The sequence below is a fragment of the Delphinus delphis genome, chromosome 9 (genome assembly GCF_949987515.2).
Source record: "Delphinus delphis chromosome 9, mDelDel1.2, whole genome shotgun sequence".
NCBI lineage: Eukaryota > Metazoa > Chordata > Mammalia > Artiodactyla > Delphinidae > Delphinus > Delphinus delphis.
Window position 1 is genome coordinate 76,829,717 of NC_082691.1, and position 15,463 is coordinate 76,845,179.

The window sequence follows — 15,463 nt, forward strand, 5'->3', positions numbered from 1 at the left end:
CCAGGTTTCAGCTTTGGATTTGGCCCCGCCTCTGCGTGTAGGTCACCGGAGGGCGTCTGTTCTTCGCTCAGAGAGGACAGGGTTAAAGGAGCCGCTGATTCGGGGGCTCTGGCGCACTCAGGCCGGGGGGAGGGAGGGGCACTGCATGCGGGGCCGGCCTGCGGCGGCAGAGGCCGGCGTGACGTTGCACCAGCGTGAGGCGCGCCATGCGTTCTCCCCGGTAAGTTTTCCCTGAATCCCGGGACCCTGGCAGTGGCGGGCTGCACGGGCTCCCGGAAGACGGGTGTGGATAGTGACCTGTGCTCGCACACAGGCTTCTTGGTGGCGGCAGCAGCATCCTTAGCGTCTCATGCGCGCCTCTGGGGTCCGCTCTTTTAGCCGCGGCTCGCGCCAGTCTCTGGAGCTCTGTAAGCAGTGCTCTTAATCCCCTCTCCTCGCGCAACAGGAAACAAAGAGGGAAGAAAAGTCTCTTGCCTCTTAGGCAGCTCCAGACTTTTTCCCAGACTCCCTCCTGGCCAGCCGTGGCACACTAACCCATGCAAGCTGTGTTCACGCCGCCAACCCCAGTCCTCTCCCTGGGATCTGACCTCCGAAGCCGAAGCCCAAGTCTCAGCTCCCAGCCCCACCCGCCCTGGCGGATGAGCAGACAAGCCTCTCGGGCTGGTGAGTGCTGGTCGGCACCGATCCTCTGTGCGGGAATCTCTCCACTTTGCCCTCCGCACCCCTGTTGCTGTGCTCTCCTCCGTGGCTCCGAAGCTTACACCCTCCGCCACCCGCAGTCTCCACCCGTGAAGGGGCTTCTAGTGTGTGGAAAGCTTTCCTCCTTCACAGCTCCCTCCCATTTGTGTGGGTCCAGTCCCCATTCTTTTGTCTCTGTTTTTTTCTTTTTTCTTTTGCCCTACCCAGGTACGTGGGGAGTTTTTGCCTTTTGGGAGGTCTGAGGTCTTCTGCCAGTGTTCAGTGGGTGTTCTATAGGAGCAGTTCCATGTGTAGATGTATTTCTGATGTATCTGTGGGGAGGAAGGTGATCTCCGCATCTGACTCTTCCGACATCTTCTCAAATCCCTCCTCCCAATGTTTTACAACTGTCACCACTATATCCAAAACATATCCATTACCTCAAGAAGAAACACCATACCCTTTTTTTCTCCTTCCCCATCCCTGAGCAATTACTAAGCTACATTCTGTCTCCATGGATTTGCTTTTTCTTGACATTTCATATAAATGTGTTCATATAATATGCTGCCTTTTGTGTCTGGCCTCTTTCATTTAACATAATGTTTTCATAATTTATCCATGTTGTAGCATGTATCAGAACTTCATTTTTTGTGGCTGAATAATAATCCGTTGTATTAATTTGCCACATTTTGTTTATCCATTCATCAAATGATAGACACAGATCATTTCCACCTTCTGGCGATTATGAATGATGCTGTTATGAATTTTTATGCACAAGTTTTTGTGTAAATTATGGTTTCAGTCATCTTGTGTGTATAACTAGAGGTAGAAATGTGTCACAAGGTAACTCTGTTTACCTCCTTTAGGAACTGAAAAACTATTTTCCAAAGTAATCAGAACAATTTTTATTCCCACCAGCAATGTATGAGAATTCCAATTTCTACAACTCTTTGCCAACAATGCTTTCCATTTTGTTTTTCATTATAACTATTCTAGCGGGTGTAAGGTGGTAGCTCATTGTTGTTTTAATTTGTTTTTCCCTAATGACTAATACTGAGCATCTTTAATATATTGGCCATTTGCATGTTTTCTTTAGAGAAATATCTGCTCAAATCCTTTGCTCATATTTAAACTGAGTTGTTTATCTTTTCATTGCTGAGTTAAATTTTAATATTTATTATAAATATTTTGATAAATCTTGATACTAATTGAAAAGTAAATATAACAGGATGAACGATTATAGGAATAAACCTCATATTCTTTATATTCTTCCTCATGTTCTAGCATTGATCATAGGACCTTATGTGAGAAAATGTCCTAGAAAGTCCATAAAACTCTTGAGTTTAATCAACCTGCTGGGTCATAAGGACAGTTCTTGTCCCTAGGAACATATAGCAGTGTTCTCTAGAGCTCACTGCTCTTAACAAGCAAAAATCTCTTAAAATAATGTGTGCTTTGTTAACAATGTTCCTCAAGATGAGAACCTGTCACTCTGATGCTAAGTTTCGTGTACCTAAATCCGTACTGCATTACTATATTTAGTTCTAGATCAAGGAATCATTACAGAACCCTTCAGAACAGTACACTACACATTTTCGACTCCTTCTGGCCTTTGGTTTCCCTTCATCATCACTATTTCATTATAGTGTAGAATATTCTTTACAGTAATGTTTATATGATTTTCTCTATTAAATATTCAAAAAGAACTTGGATTTCATAGTAAGGACTCTGGAATTCATGTTTCATGCCCTAAATACACAACAATTTTACTCTTTTCTTATTTAAGCCCTCAGTTTCTTCAACATAAATTTCTTCCTTTCCTTTGAAAACCCTCGTCAGCATTCAGAAAGCATCCATATTGCCCATCGTTAAAGAATATTTCCTTGATTCCATATTCTTCTCCAGCAGTACTTTTTTGTCCTCTGCTCTTCCTTACAGGAAAGTACCTATGAAGAGTGAGCTAAAAGTGTTCTCTCTCCATTCTAGTCCCATATCTTCCCTTTACCCACTCTATTAAGGCTTTTATTCCCATCATTCAAAAGGTATTTCCCAAAGTCACTAACAAATTCCCCCTTTTCAAATTGTATAGCAATTATCTGACTTCAGATTCTATGAAACTGTGGCATGGTTGGCCACACTCCTATGTTAGAAATTATCTTTTTTATGTTTCTGTGATAACTCACTCACCTATTTTTGTCCTTCCTCCTAGGCCAGTCCATTTAAGTGTCCTGTATTGAGTCCTCCCTTAAACTAGTATTTTGTCTCTTCATAGCACTTATTTTATCTGAAATTACTTTATCTATATGAATTATTTATCCATGTCAACTTTCACTGATGATTTAGCAGAATGCATATAAATATTTCTGTGCAATTTGTTTATATCCTTGGATGACAGCGCTGTAGAGCCTGCCATTCAGTATCCCTTCCTATAATCATTCATAAAATTACTAGATCTAGGTAAAGTCTCAAAATGACATTGAATCTAAATTTCCAAGAGTTAGCTCAGAAACTGTGAAGTGACTGAATTTACTTTATTTGCAAGCTAATGATTTAGGCTGCCACTGTTTTATGTACTCATACTGACAGAAGATACAATCTCCCTGGGTCAGAGACACAGGCTATTTATTTACTCACAGTACAAATAGCAGCCAGGGTAATATCTTAGCTCTGCTTCCCTATATCCCAATCCCCACAGGGTAACTCAAATAAAAACAGTATGTTACCTATCCATGTGATTCCAAATTTTAGGAGAGTTTGAGCTTTTAATAGCTGCTAACACATATGCTCATTCTCCTTAGAGAGTAAGAGAGATTACTCACTAAGCACATTTCCTTTGGGGGAGAGGAGAAGTGTATCTCTTGCTTTACTACCTTGACATTTAAGCACAAGTATCCAGGATGGGGAAGGAGAGATGTGTATGACTCCAAATCTTTTCAGAAGTGTCTAACTTTGCAGAAAAGCTATCTCAATCTTCTAAGGCATGTTTACTGTTCAAGTGTGTCCTTTTGCTTCAAAGAGCAGGACCATGCAGAAAATTGAAAACATTCAAGGTGAATTGTCTCCCAACAGATTCACTCCTGATTGCCAAATGTTTCAAGTCCTTTGTGAATTTTTCCATGCAAATACAACTCCATCAGCCTGATTCCTCTAGCACTGACTTAGTATGAAATTCATTGTTTGTTTCTGTAGCACTTAAAGCTAATATCAGTAGGAATCTGGATATCAGAATGAGGTCAACTTTCTGTGGTGACCTCAGCTATGACACCTAGGGTTATGGATCTAGCCAACTGAAGAAATTTCATAAACCATTAATGTCAGGGATCTTTTTCCTTAAGTCTCTATGTTGACTCTGCCACCCATTTTAATGCATTTTTCCAGGTATTAGCACAGATTCTGCCTTAGCCTGCCAGAAGAAAGTCTATAGGAATTCTGCCATCCCTGGAAACCCTTGCCAGCGAGATAAAGCTAACCCGAGTGCCTTCTGGTGCCGAGATAGTGTTATTGATCACCTCAGGTAAAGTTACAGACACCCTTTATACCTCTCTAATTGAATAACTAGCATGTTAGTACAACCACCCACATAATATGCCTAAATAATGTGTTAGTTATTTGTCTGGGAAAGTCATCTGAGTAACTGAAGTAAATCTCATTTTGGAGAGAGCTCTGCAGTCATCTGAGTGATATATAAGCTACCAGTGGAGTTTCTTTAAACACTCTTATAATCAGCTCTAAGATGTAAGTCATGTTTTTGAAAGGAAAGCAAGATAATAACAGGCCTCTAAACAATAAGTATGATCCAGAGGGCACAGATGTTGTTTCTAGCAACAATTATTTCATATGGTTGGGACCCCTTTGTGGGACAGATAACAATAAGGGATATAGTTTGACAGTACCTCCAATGTGGCACCTTATGGGGTCTTTTCTGAGGCTTCCTAGCTAGTTGGTAAACCTAGGGTTCCCAATCAAGTCTGAGTAATTGAGTCTAATTCTTGTTTGGGGAGGAACTGTCTGAGGGAAGTCAGTCCACTTGGTCCTGTTTGTCTACACTATCAGTGAGGTGGCATTCTTCATCTTTATGAAATCAATATGAGGAAACATCTAGAGGTTTTATACTTAGGACTTGCAGAAGCTGGAGTCATCCACTTGTGGTCTCATGGTCAGAGTGGACTTGAGGGAGGTAGCTGACTCAGCAGTCAGTTAAACTCATGACAGTTGGAGAAAGTTGCACTAAGGCATTTTACTTGGATGAAGACTCCAAGGCCAGGTTTGAAATATAATGAACATTAATGCTACCTCCTGACAACATACGCAATTACACACACACTCCCTCCCAGGGTCTAAGGCATTCTATTCCCTCCCAGGTTTGTGTTCTCTCTTGGTTTGTGTGCTGTCTCCACCTGTATAAAACCTGAGTACTCTATTCCAGGAGGTAAAACTTCATCTTTTATCAATCCTCTCTACTCTCACCAAGACCATGTATATGGAAGAGTGAGGTGCAAGAGGGAAACAAAAAGAACATCTCTATACCTAAAACCTAACCAGAATGAAGTTGGAATCCATGAGGACCCCTTTTATCCAGGACTGCATCCAGAGGGTGTGCCACCCATTGGGGATGGTTGAAGTTAAAAAAACAAGAGAACTATGCTCAGGAATGGCAGGGGAGGAATCCTCAAATTGCAGTGCTCATCCTTGTAACTCCCTTAATCCTTCAGATTTTTGTCTTAGTCATTGTTCTTAAAGAAGCTTAGATGAGATAATCCCCTTTGGGAAACACCTGCATTTAATAGCAAATCTGACTTAACGTGCATGTCCCTGGAAAAAGTAAGGGAGATAGAGTCAGATTATTAGCCCATTATTGACAAGCTTTTTCCATAAAATACAAATGGTCTTCAAAGCTGAACATATAGCAAGGAGTTTTTTGAGGGGCCACAATGGTATGGCCAGAATTAGCTGATCAGTATTTTGCAGAAGTCAAAAGTCAATACTGGTGAAGCACCACAGTAGTCTCACCATGGGGGTAAGGGACTGATGTAGTCAATCTGTCAGAGTGAGCAGGGACTGTACTCTGTATGATGTGGATTCCCTCACCAAAGGTTAAACAGATCCTTTTTTGTCATGAGTCACAAGATTGGCGTGCAATTTATTTTTTTGCATCAGAAATGGAGTCATTTCCTATGTGCTCAGTCTATGATGGTGAATGTGTATTACCCTGTCCAGTATAGTGATGAATTCATATGGCGATTATGGCAATTTGGATATTTCTGGTTTGATACCATTTAGTCTCATCAGAGAACGAGCCCGGCCATGGGCATCTAGATTAACAACCTGGATAATTTGACCAGCAAACATAATCTGTTAACACAGTTCTTGGTCTTAGATAAGAAGTCATGAGTCTTTAATCTGCAATAGTATAAAATTTTTAGTTCTCCCGACTGAGTGCAGAAATCATGTCCAATTTCATTTTTGCACAGCTGCTGGTGTTCAGAGCGAACAGCCACAGCAGACATCATCAGTTTTCCGCTTAGCTGAACCATCTATAAACCAGGCCTAGGCTTTCAGGAGAGACTGTGAATCTGGGACACCAAAAAAGTCAGTGGCTCTAATTTGATTTAGGCAGAACAGTGGGAAATCATGTTTTCCTCCATAAGGATAGTTGTCACTTTTTCATTTAAAGTCACTAGACTGCTGGGGCCAGGCTGGTTGTATTCTTCAATAGACTACATTCATTTGACAAGGGAGACTCTTAAAGCTCATCCTACTGTGTCATTCATACAATGTAAGTTGGCCAACCTCCAAAACAGGCCTATCAAGTTGAAAAATCCCCAAAACTCTGTAAGTCAGGCGTTCAGTTTCAATAAGAACTCAGTGGGAAACTTAAGTTTCTTTTCAAAAGTGGTGTATCTAGTAGCCATGCCAAAACCCCAAGTCCAAAATCCCAAACAGTTGCCTTTGGGTAGATACTGCCTCCCTTTCCAGGGCTTTAATAGGAACATACTCATTATCTTCAGGGTCTTAGTCTGTCTCCAATTACCAAAGAGTTCAATGTAGTGAGAAACATTCACACTAAACCCTGACTCACTCACTGGGGAAAATGGCAGGGGAATTTGTCTCCATAATGTACTTCTCTGCTTGCTGTTCTCCCCAGTCAGGATGGTGATCCCCTCTGGCAGTTATAAGATTGGAAGTACAGCATATAACATACACATCAATTCTTAAATACATCCAGGTGTAGAAACAGTAAAAACACGAAATAGAGCAAAGGACTCCACCTACAGTCATCCAATAGTCATTGTAGCTATTTTTTTTTTTTTTTAAACTGTACATGTCTAGAGTCTGGTTACTCAGCTGTACTCTCCCCAGATTCGAAGAAGTATCTGAACTGGACTCTTTCTTCTTTCATTATATCCCTTTACATGTTACTGTGGCTTAAGTCTATATTCCTTGGTACTTTCAGTCACTCCTGGGCCCAGAATCCCTTCCCCCACCAGGACCTTTTATAGCATGCAACAGGACTATAAATGTGTGAGATTCTCCCGTCCGTGAAGTTCCCCCAGTATATCCAAATGGTTTGTAGGACCTTAGGTCCTCCTTGAGGATAAGAAGATCTTGATTCCACCCCTAATCTTAAAGCAGCTAAGGTCATCATAGAGAAAGGACAAGAAATCTGGGGTTCTCTCAGAAAGTTTCTCGATGCCAGTCAGCAAAACACGTTTACTTTCAGGTCTGCCTGAAACTCCTGAATGTTTTCTCCTCCTACCTTGAGGAGAGAGAAAAAAATGAAGGCACCATATGGACTGCTTATGACCAAGATGACCTTATTTCCTTCAGCTTGACTAAACTTTAGGCAGCCTCCTAAAGGGAGGCTCCTGACCTCCCTTTTCTTAGGGCATTTACTTTTGAAAAGTTGAAATTGCAAAATTTATCTCTGCACTTTTGAAATGTAGATAAATGTAGATAAATCTCTCAGCATCTTACCAGAACACTTGAGATATAATTATCAAGGAATTTAGTGCCCGTATCTCCCAGTGTCTATGGGATTGCAATAAATGCTAACTGGCAAACACGAAAGGCCTGATCACATTGACCAACTTCCAACTTAATGACCTCCAGTAATTTTCCATTAGCTCACCCACAGCTTAAAAACCCTTCTGCCTTTTGCTTCAGTACAGTTTAATTTCTATCCCCTATTGCAGTGGTCTGAATAGACTCTCTTACCTGTTTAACTTTGTAGAGTGCAATTTTTGTTTGACATTTATTTCAAACGTACCTCTCAGTACTATTTGTAATCACTTCCCCGAAGTCATTCTCAGTAACAAGCAACAAAGTGGAGGACTACATATTGTCTAATGCACCATACAGATTTGGTCAACAAGTCACTGATTCCTGTGGACTTCCTGATTCAATGGATCCACAGATCCATTTTGTACTTCACCAGATGGGTATATTACTGATAATACTCCATAGTTTTCACTAGGTTGAAAAGTCTGAAGCTGTGAAGAATCTGAGATTATGCTGCTGCATGCTAGCTGGCAAAGTAGCCTGACACCATTTATGTACATACATTGACAGATAGCGGCACAAACTATTTTATTTCTCATAGGAAAAACACTTGCTAGAACAGCATCTTAGCACCCAAATTCCCACAGAATAACACAAATATAGACTGGATGTTTCCTGTGTATGCTGTGGAATTACATCACAAAAGAGGAACTGCAAAATTTAAGAGACCCAGCTTTTTTATAGATTGCTGGCATATCTGCCTTTCCTGTGAGAAAGAAGAAGGGAGGGATGCAGGGACGGAAGAAGAGGGGAGAGAGGGAGAGAAAGAAACAGATTACTACTTAAGTATATCTCTTCTTCCAAGTGAGAGATGGAAAATATTTCTTAGTTTATTAATCTAGAAAGCAAGAAAGGAGGCAGGGTGTCTCCATCCAGAGAAGGAAGGAGAGGGCTTTAGATATTCAAATCTCTCTGGAGTTCTTTGTCTTTTAGAAAATCTATCTCTACAAAGTGGGAGAGTGGCATGGACATATATACACTACCAAATGTAAAATCGATAACTAGTGAAAAGCAGCCGCATAGCACAGGGAGATCAGCTTGGTGCTTTCTGACCACCTAGAGGGGTGGGATAGGGAGGGTGGGAGGGAGGGAGATGCAAGAGGGAAGAGATATGGGGATGTATGTATATGTATAGCTGATTCACTTTGTTATACAGCAGAAACTAACACACCATTGTAAAGCAATTATACTCTATTAACGATGTTAAAGAAAAAAAAAAGATCCCCTGTGCCGCAACACAAACCTGACACAGCCAAAAAAGAAATTAAAAAAAAAAAAAAAAAAGAAAAGACAATCTATCTCTAGTTTCCAATGTGTGTTGGCTGTTCAAACATGACCTTTGTTCTGAAGCAAAGTGAAACTATCCAGTAAGGTTGGTCACCCAATACCAAGATAATGTTAAATTTTACTTTTATTCTTCAAGATGTGTACTCATCACTCATCAAAAGTTATTGACTTAGACAGAGATCAGTAGAATATTGTCTTTGCATTTAAATATCCAGATCATTGATGCGTTCATTAATACATTATGGCATAGGTCTATCATGTCTAAGCATGTGGGTAAACTCTGGGGAGGGTACTAAACCAATTATTTGCAAATCTTATTTAAAATGTCATTCAAAAACATATGTATCAAATGTATAAATACGATTAAACTGTATTGAACGAAGTAGAGAATAGAAGATACCTGAGGCCCATTTAATAGAGATCACTTTTGAGATATACCATTAAGGTTAGAAAGGATCAGCATTCACAGACTGTGTAATGAGGAAATATTTTTTAAAAACAAAATTGACGTACTATAGATGATGCTGTTTGAATGGCATGTTGATATAACAAAAAAATGTGTGACCAAGTTATGGTAATTTAAAACACACATATTTACTAATGGTATAAAATTAATTTTATATTACTAATGACTTTTTACATTTGATTATATTAATGAAATCTATTAAGAATTACATTTTATAGGCTTAAATAACTTTTGCAGTTATTAAACTTGCTACTGTTTTTAACAGTTCTCATTTAGAAACTACTGAGAAATCTTTAGAAAATAATTTCAATTCAAATTATTCAAATTGCAGCCAGAGGTCTTATTTTCTTTTTTACTGTATTCAAAGGCTATCTTTGAACCTCATTCCTTCTGAATATATTTTTCAAAATATTTGACCCTTCTTCCCTGTTCTCTGTCTCCTTCTTTTTGCTTCAGAGTCTATTTATACTGTATCTACTTGCCTGGAACATTTGCTATGGCTTTTGCATATTTTTTATCACTGCCAAAGGTTTGAGTTTTATTTCCTCATTGTCCGTTGTCAAGATCTCTGGGTCAGCATGGGAAGGATAGTACCCAATTCCAGATTCTCCATTTTCTCAGAAATGGAGATCAGACACCTTTCTGCCTTTTTCAAACTTACTCTTTCACAAAGCACACACTTTTATAATAATGTATTCTTATTTCTTTCTCCCATTTAAACTCTTTGATGGCATGGTCCTTATCCTTATGCATCTTTGAATGCCTACTTTAGTGAGTATATAGAGGGAGCTCAACATGCATAAGTTGGATTGTAGTGTTTAAATGAACTAGAAATTAGATAAATTTATGTTAAGTAATAAATATAGAAACACATAGAATTATAAGTGTATGAAAAAATGAAATAGAGACCCCAAATAAAATTTCAGACCCATCATATTCTATACACTAAACAATTAGCCAAGAGCAAATAATCCTTGCAGAGCAATTTGTTATTTATTGGTTGATTTCAATGGCAATCTTCCAAATGAATGGTCTTTCTCTAGGCATGATGTCTGTGATAAAACCTTTTACACTGTATATAAAACCTGCAAACTTCTATGTATGCTGATGCATCAAGTGTACACACAATTCAGGCAAATGATCAAAATGTGCTTCAATCTATGAAATAATTAATATTAATTATTATTAAAATCCAATATTTGAATTAATTTAAACAGGGAATCCCATTGTGCAGGATAAACATAGTATTACAGATTCCATAGGGCATTATATATTGCAACTCTGTAAATTATCTGTCTCAACCTTTACTCTGAGCTCCTCATAATATTTAGTTAGTTAAGAGCCTGCATTTTGATCTGATATGACTTTTTAAAAACTTGTGATGGACTCTACATTGCTGGACATCCATAGCAGAAACTGCTCATTTTGCAGATGAATTATGAAATTTCTGCCCTGATGTGAAAGACTTTTGTAGTTTGAAACAGGCATCGATCTTGTTTTTCATGCCATTTACCACATTACAGGTAGCCTTGCTCAAGTGCAAATGAGGCTGCTCCTTAACTACTTAACCATGTAAAATGAAAACTTCAGGGTGATTGCTGGGCTTCAAGATAAGCTAGCCAATAACCTACAGACCAGGCATCTACTGTCATCTCCCAAATATCATCCCTCCAGCTATTGACTGTTTGAAAATCACATTTAACTCAAATATTCTGGTTGACATTATTATAAATATGAACACATAGTAAAGGCAAATTATTATGTGTCACATACAGCTAAAAGAAAAAAGGATGAAAAACAAAGGCAAAGCAAAGCATCCGTAATTTAACTTTAGAGAGATGAAAATTATTTATTTACATAGCAAAGTGTTTAAAAATTTATATATATATATATAGATCTGTGTTATATTTATGCAAATGTAGATATTTAGCAAAGAATTGAGAAAAATAATTAAAACATATTTAATTTTCCCAGTCATCTAGATTTTGTTTTTCATTGAACACAATGGAGAGTACCACTGATACTTTGAGAATGAAATTGATCTAAGTAATATTTTTAATAAAGTGAATTGTCTTAGACATTCCAATTAATATATAAATTAACTAGGGTCCAAACTAAGTTTTGGTATAACCATTTTCTAATGTTTTCTTATTTAAAAAAATTCCATTTCTTCCTAAGCATTTAAAATTTAGAAACAGATTATTTTCACTGTTCTAACTTGTCATTTTAGATCATTAAACATATACTACTGATACCTAGATTTTCTGTTTAGTAGAGTAGCTTATTCTTCAACAGAACACTTCAAAGACTAGGAAAAAAAATCACGTACTGAAACCACCTGTCTGAATTATAAATGCAAATGTATGTTACAAGATAATGGGGCTAATGTAATAGAGCAGAGTGAACAAAGTACTATATCTAGAAAAATCTATTATGAATTGTATATGAATTGTAAAAACAATACTACAAATACAATTCCATTGTATGGAATACAGTTCAATTTAATTAGTAGAAAATACACCATAAAAAGTGGAATTGCAAATATCACTACAGGAATTAATATACTGGCAATGAAAAACTAATTTCTAGACAGCCAAAAGTTTGAGGCTTTGAAGGGATTTTTTTTTCCATTATAAGTATACACAGCCTACATTTAAGAAAATGGAATGACTTTTAAAAAATGTGTATACAATATAAAAATACGGCAAATACAATTCACTTGTTAAAATTTTTGGAGAAAAAAAATCTCATATGGTCTTGTAGGTTACATGATATTAGATATGAACTTTTACTTATAGGAATATGTCAATGCCTTCTTATATTTATCTTTTAATTCTTTATATTTAATTTGCATGATTATATAGTATATAAAATCTCCAATTCCTTGATTTATAGTTTGAAACCTTGTTTCAAAAACATGTTGCTGGAGGAGCTGTGAGAGCTGACTATTTAGTGCCTCTTGATTTATGAATCTAGACAATTTCAGTGGGGCTTCCGAGCATTATTTTGTTAGGTCTCATTCAACTGCCTTTTCTCCAATGCAATTTCAGAAATACTCAATTTGGATGTAAAGATGTTCCTAATGAAATTATTCATTTTGCTTGGTTATCATTTACATTCAATTGCTATTCAGTTATTCAATATTATGATAGGTTAAGATAAAATTGTTAAGTGAATATAGCATTTAATCTGATTTTTAAATAATAATGCATCATAATTTAGTATATAATAATTTTATGAAGTACCCCAAAATAAGGAATGATAGTATTTGAGTTGACTATGAATGTTACAAGTATATTATTATTCAAAATTAATCCTACCTAGACCTTTTAACTGATTTTGAAATAAGCTACTTTAATTTTCTAGGAAGTAGTTATCTATCAATATAATTTATGATATAGTAGGTACTCTAATAAGAGTCCTCTAATAAGAGTACAGACACCAAAGGCTTTTGAATCTTTTTAACACCTGAATTCAGTCAAATAACTGATTTTTTTTCTGATTCATGATAAGAAAGAATATTTTAGATAAATTTGAGAATTTCAATAATAGTTGTGCATAATACAGCTATATTAAAAATAACATCTCAGAGATCATAAAAAGATCTCTGCTAAATATAATATTAAACATTATTTACATAATGAAGTGTAAATATGAACCACAACAATGCATCAATACTATTTTGGTATGTATTCCATTTTTGTTTCTTTTTCTCTTGGTCTGAACAACTGATCAACAGAAACTGTACTTGGCTTTTTGGACGTATTCAATCTGCCAGAACTTTTATCTGTACAATACACCTATATTTGTTGTTGTTCCTTGGCTCCTGTTCTCATCTAGTGATGTTTTCCAAGGAGCCTTTAAAGTTTTGGCCTATTTTGTAGCATGAGGCATTCATTTTCAATAGTACCTTCATGTCACAAATGGAAGGAAGCACAGTTGCACAATGTAAAAATCAGTATTTCCTCAGATCCCACTTCCAGATCCTATCATTATGTCATATTTGGTTTCTGCCTCTAAGAAAGCATAGCATTTTCATTTTCAACTCAGCTGCTCATTTCTCAATTTTTATATTCCAGCTCAGCCAACCATCTTGTGACCCTGTCTGCTGTTGACAGCTGGATTATACTGCCAAAGAATTTATTTCAGTGAGTTTGAAACTTTACTCTTATCTGACCTGCTGATTTCAGTTAAACATGAAAATCTGATGCCAAATGAAAAGATGCCAGTATTTAAGAATTCACTTGTAACTCTATTGTTATTGACACAGATTTTTCACTATGTAGTTTTTTGTGTAGAAGTTGAAAGAAACATCAAAAGCATTTATGTATCATAGAACCTGTAGACTTTTGATTCGGACCTGGTAGGAATGTGAACTCAGTGAAAAATAAAACTAAAATATATAACTTGCACTTTCAAAAAAAGTCGTATGTGAGGCAAAGTAAACCTTAAATCATGTAGCTGTTAGTAATCATTATTAAGAATAAAAATATATTTATATAATAGATTTTAAAAGATATGGGAGAATTTAGTTCTCATAACTGGCCATTTTCACTTTTGTTTTAGTTCATATATTTCTCAACTTCTGCTGGTCAACAATACAATTCTGAAATTGGCTTAATTACAATATTTCCACTATACTTATTTCAGACAAATTAAGCTAGGATATAGTTAAGAAAGTGCCATCACCCAACGTTCATCAAATGAAACTATTTTAAAAATTCCCAACTTTCCCCTTAAGATCAAAACCAGAACATCGTCATTTGTGTATTCTAATCACTATGCTGTGTCTTATTTTAACAATTCTATCTATAATTCTTAGAGCTGAAGATTTACTGAGTAATCATACTGGTTGCATCACTCAAGGTATTCATATTCTAGGGACTAGGAGTTAATTTTCTCTCCATGGATTACATAGAATTTATCTCCACAGTTTAGTTTGTAAGTACTTTAAAAGGAGAGGATTTTTTAAAACATTTTTTTCTTTTCTCCTCAGTCGACAAAACATCTTATTCTACATTCATAATTTTAAAAACAATGGTAGGTACTACTTAGATATATAGATGTTTCTCAATAGGGAGCGTCTATGCTACATTTTCCAGAAAGAAGAGGAATTCTAATTTTACTTACACAAAGCAAAAAATGATAATGACACATAATTTGTCCATCTGCAATCATGGTTTCTGATCATTTCCTCATGATACTGAGAATGTTCCAAAAGTGTTTTCTGTACTGTACAAAAATTTACTGATTCAATATATTTTTGAATATTCACTAAGTATCACTGACTGATAATAAAAACAGTCACAGTCTGCTCCCTACCCTCAAGCAACTAATGATGTAGTAGTAGATGGGCAAGTGCAAAAGCACATTTCTATCCTTATTATATAAATGTGGATGTGCAATTGTTGTGCATGAATGAGGGAACGTATAAGCCCAGCAAAACTGGCTGTGGAAGGGGAATTTTATAAAACTTAATAGAGAGGTTGATCTTTTAGTTGTATGTTGATGAATAATGAAAGGTGTGTTCATAATGAATGGCCGCTTATAAGAGAACGTGTTAGGCACTCTTGGCAGAATTGTTACTGATTTGAACCTGGAGAAATGAGCAAGATTCAAATTATGGAGACATATATGCTATGCTAAGTAAGACGTTTGAAATGTTGCCTATAATGAAGTGAACCACTGACCAATTTTAAGTAGACTGTATCTTAAGTTTTTAAAAGATGTGTGCAATGGCAGATGAAAGGTGGATATGTGGATGTAAAGTTCTCTATGAGACAGGGATAGTTGTTAAAAAACTAGAATACCATTGCTAGAGTCCAGGACATAATGGTGATGGCGACATGTAGTTCTTTGGCTTGGGCCCCCAGGCCAATGGTGATTTTCACTGAGGTAATGTATCTTTGGCATGAATAAGTATGCAGGAAAAGGTAACGAGTTTGAGGTAAATGTGAGATACCTGTGAAGAGC

At 36.8% G+C, this 15,463-nt stretch overlaps 1 pseudogene; it reads left to right on the forward strand.

Annotated features, from left to right (window-relative positions):
* Nucleotides 1-349: 349 nt before the first annotated feature.
* LOC132430529 (ADP-sugar pyrophosphatase-like) overlaps nucleotides 350-15,463 on the forward strand; it is an 80,082-nt pseudogene continuing 64,968 nt past the window's right edge.